A 4,951-nucleotide genomic window follows, 5' to 3' on the forward strand; every position below is an offset into this window, starting at 1 on the left:
ATTACCGGCGTGGGCCACCTCACCCAGCCTAGTTTGAATTTTTAGAAAGACTGTTTTCCTTCACCAAGAATTCTTTTTGGAAAAAATGAACCACTGAGGCCATGTTGACATGTTACTCACATGTTATTGACAGGCTGCCCACAGTGCTCCCTATGCCAGGCAGGTCTGCCTTTTTTTTTTTTTTTCTTTTCTTGAAATAGGGTCTTGTCTGTTGCCCAGGCTGGAGTGCAGTAGCATGAACATGGCTCACTGCAGCCTCAACCTCCTCCTCCTGGGCTCAACTGATCCTCTGGCTTCAGCCTCCCAAGTAGCTGGAATCACAGGTGCACACTCCCATGCTTGGCTATTATTTTTTGTTTTTTTTTTGAGACAGAGTTTTCTCTTGTCCCCAGGTTGGAGTGCAATGGTACAATCTCGGCTCACTGCAACCTCCGCTTCCTGGGTTCAAGCGATTCTCCTGTCTCAACCTCCCAAGTAGCTGGGATTACAGGCACCTGCTACCATATCCAGCTAATTTTTTGTATTTTTGGTAGAGATGGGGGTCAGGCTGGTGTTGAACTGCTGACCTCAGGTGATCCACTTGCCTTAGCCTCGCAAAGTGCTAGGATTACAGGCATGAGCCACCGTGCCCTGGCCAGTCTGGCTAATTTTTAAAATTTTGGTAGAAACGGGGTCTTACCATGTTGACCAGACTGGTCTTAAACTCCTGGGCTCAGGCAATCTTCCTCCCTCAGTCTCCCAAAGTGCTGGGACTTACAGATGTGAGCCACCATGCCCAGCCAAGGCCTGTGTTTTTGTGCCACATGCCCCCACCTGCTGTCCATTACTAGCCATGACCTATTGGGCCAGGGATAGGCACTTGACCTGGAGACGATCAAATGATTGGTCAGAAGTCCACAGGGTAGCCTGGCATAAAAGGCCCTGTTTGATAGTGGTGATGGGTACACAATATTATGAATGTACCACATGCCACTGAATTGTTCACTTTGAAACTGTTACAGGCTGGGCATGGTGGTACATACCTGTAATCCCAGCACTTTGGGATGCAAAGGTGGAAGGATTGCTTGAGGTCAGGAATTTGAGACCAGCCTGGGCAACAGAGTGAGACCCCCATCTCTACAAAAATAATAATAATACTAATAAATTAAAAAATAAAAATGTTACAATGGCAAATTTGAAGTTATGTGTATTTTACCATAGTTTTTAAAAATTAAAAGTACAAGAAAAAAATTGCCAAAAAAATACAGGTACCCAGTAAATGTTTGTAGCAGATATAAACCACAAATTACAAGACAAAAATATTAAGATTCTAATGGCCAGTCTGGGCAATATAGTGAGACCTGGTCTCTACACAAAAGTTCTTTAAAAAATTAGTCCTGTGTGGCGGCACATGCCTGTGGTTCCAGCTACTTGGGAGGCTGAGGTGGGAGAATCGCTTGAGCCTGAAAGGTGGGGGCTCCAGCGAACTGCGATCATGCCACCCGCTGCACTCCAGCCACAGAGGTGGACTCTGTCTCAAAAAAAAAAAAAAAGAAGAAGAAGAGGAAAAGGAAGAACAAGAGGAGGCGAAGGAAGAAAAGAAGAAGGAGAAGAAAGAGAAGAAGGAAAAGAAGGAGAAGGGGGAGGAGGAGAGGAAGAAGAAGAGAGAAGAGATAGAGACAGAAGAGAAAGAAGAAGAAAGAAGATCATCCCAGTAGATTCACAGGCAAATTGTATGAACAAACAATTCACAAGATGAATGTAAATTATAATTTAAAAATCTTTAGGTATCATTTTATGCCAACTAAATTAACAGACATGGAAAGGAAAGAAGGAAGAAAGGACAGAGGAAGGGAGGAAAGAGGAAAAGAGGGAAGGAAGAAGTAGTGAAAAAGAGGAGAAGATGACAGGAATGGAGAGAGGGAAAAAAGAAAGGGAGGGAAGAGAAGAAAGGAAGGGATGAGGGAAGAGTAGAGGTGGGAATGAAGCAAGAGGAGGAAGGAAAGAATGGAGGGAAAGAAGGAGGGGAAAAGAAGGGAGGGGGAGAAGGAAGAAAGCCAGTAGTCATGGTGAGCTCGAGATTAAACTTACTCCATTTCTTCTGCCTGCATTTCCTCATCTGGGAATAAAAATAATTCTACGTGCCGGTGGGAGAAATTGCTATTGCCTACCCAACATCAGGGCTTCCTTTGTACCTTGCTGGTGGCAGTGGCGACTGAGATGCAGGTGAAGGTTGTTGGGGCTTCAGGGAAAACCTTCTCCTGCCCCTTGCCTCTTCCTCACACCCCCTCGCTAGACTACAGGCAGGGTGGCTGGCCCTCCGGCTGGCATCTCAGGTCATGATGCAAATGGAAAGATGGAAACTTTGGACCAAATCTGGCCAGCATGAGAGCAACAGCCTGGGAACCGAGGACCAGGAGATCTCCTGCAGCCTTGAGCTGCTCATCTCCAGACACCACGTACGAAGGAAAGAAATATACCTCTTAGGTCCAAGCCACTGTGATTTCTGGTCTCTGTTACTTGCGGTTTTGTTCAATTCTCAACTGATAAACTTTCTCTTAAGTGTGTGATGACAATGAAACGAGATGATGTTTATAAAATACGTCAATGTGCCATTGCATCAAAAGTCCTCTTGGTAGTACTGTCTCTCATCTCTGAGCAAAGCCATCAAACAAATTTTTACAATTTCACCACAATCACAAAGCATTTACTCAGAAATGTTTTGAAGTATCTACAGGCTGGGGGCGGTGGCTCACGCCTGTAATCCCAGCACTTTGGGAGGCCCAGGAGGGTGGATCACCTGAGGTCAGGAGTTTGAGACCAGTCTGGGGAATATGGTGAAACCCCGTTTCTACTAAAAATACAAAAATTAGCTGGGCGTGGCAGCACACGCCTGTAGTCCCAGCTACTCGGGAGGCTGAGGCAGGAGAATTGCTTGAACCTAGGAGGCAGAAGTTGCAGTGAGCTGAGATCAAGCCACTGCACTCCAGCTTGGGTGACAGAGTGAAACTCCATCTCCAAAAAATCAGCTGGGCATGGTGGTGGGTGCCTGTAGTCCCAGCTACTTGGGAGGCTGAGGCAGGAGAATCGCTTGAACCTGGGAGGCAGATGTTGCAGTGAGCTGAGATTGTGCCGTTGCACTCCAGCCTGGGCAACAAGAACAAAACTCCACCTCAGAAAATAAAAATAAAAATAAAAATAAAGTATCTACAGAGTTACCAAATATATATGTATCCAAAAGGCATTTATTGCTAATGTTCTGCTAATATTAGAACGCACTGGGATCAAATAAAAAAATTTCCCAAAAGGGGGAGAAAAAGTCACTTGTTTTCTAAAACAGGTTGATTTTATTTTACAGGTAAACTTGAGTGGTGTTGGGAAATTGTGTTCTCAGTGTGCTACTTTCCTACTGGAAAATAAGACCTCAAAACCTCTCCAAACTAGTCACTTCTTCTTACTTATGAGAGGCTCAACAAAATGGATACTTTTCACCCAAAATTCTCCTGTTTTCCACATTGCAAAATCAATATATTTTAGAGAAAGAAGAAGCTTTCAAACTTCAGTTCTTCCAAAGGCATAGTTGGTGCAGGGGGTGGAGTGAGGGTGAAAAAAAGGGCTGGCGGTGAGGTGTGGCTCAGAGGAGCAAGCCAGCCCTTGCCCTGCCACCGGAACAGTGTTCGGTGCCTGTCAATTGTAACACCGGTCTTCCCAATGCACGGCCCTTAAAGATGATCAGGGCGAGGTGGGTCCCCAGTGTCAGGGGAATTTGCCAAGAAGGGGAAGAAACAAACGTACAGGTTTACCCGCAACAGAGAAAGTCCTCATTCCCACCCTATTAGGATATAGAGTTTTCAACAACAGGATTCCTTTGGTGGAGCAAGTTGTGGGGCACAGGGTTGTTGGCAGGAGATTATCAGGATCGCAGCGTTCACATCTGTACGTTGTAAAGGGGCTTACTCTCCCAGTCATTAAAAGGACACTCAAACACAAACTCAAAGTTAGTTAGCATATATATGAAATGTATTTTCTTAGTAGTTTCTAGAGTTTCAGCCAAAAGCTACATAAAGAAAGAAGAGAACAAAGTGTTTGAGAGATGAAGATGAGGAACATTATTCAGGGATAGAGATTGCAATCTTAACTCAGAAATGGAACGCTGGAAAGGCTGAGTTGACATCCTCTGTTCTTTGGTCCCCTATGTCTTTTTTTTTTTTTTTTTTTTTTTTTTTTTGAGACAGAGTCTCACTGTTGCCTAGGCTGGAGTGTCATGGCATGATCTCGGCTCACTGTAACCTCCACCTCCTGGGTTCAAGCGATTCTCCTGCCTCAGCCTCCTGAATAGCTGGGATTACGGGCACCCACCACCATGCCTGGCTAATCTTTTTGTATTTTTAGTAGAGACGGGGTTTCACCATCTTGGTCAGGCTGGTCTTGAACTCCCGACCTTGTGATCCACCCGCCTCGGCCTCCCAAAGTGCTGGGATTACAGGCGTGAGCCACCACGCCCAGCTGGTTTCCTATGTCATTCTAAATCCTTTCTAACCCAGTAAGACAATGGCTGGATAGATGAATGGATGGATGGATGAATGGCAGATGGATGATCAGTTAGACCAACTCAGGAAAATAGAGAATAACATGGAAAAGAATGCTTTGCATCCCTCACCATCAGTTCCTAAAAAGCTATAATGGGAAAGTAATCCATGACCTACCTTCACAAAACCTGGCAAGAAACTGATAGATTGGGGATTTACCCTGAAACCCAAGGCTCAGATGGAGTTCGAGCTTCATTAAAACTAATTCTATTTATTTATTTATTTATTTATTGGAGGGAGTCTGGCTCTGTTGCCCAGGCTGGAGTGCAGTGGCGCGATCTCGGCTCACTGCAAGCTCTGCCTCCCGGGTTCATGCCATTCTCCTGCCTCAGCCTCCCGAGTAGCTGGGACTACAGGCACCCGCCACCACACCCGGCTAATTT

This window comes from Theropithecus gelada, chromosome 3 (assembly GCF_003255815.1).
Source record: "Theropithecus gelada isolate Dixy chromosome 3, Tgel_1.0, whole genome shotgun sequence".
In the NCBI taxonomy this organism is placed as follows: Eukaryota; Metazoa; Chordata; class Mammalia; order Primates; family Cercopithecidae; genus Theropithecus; species Theropithecus gelada.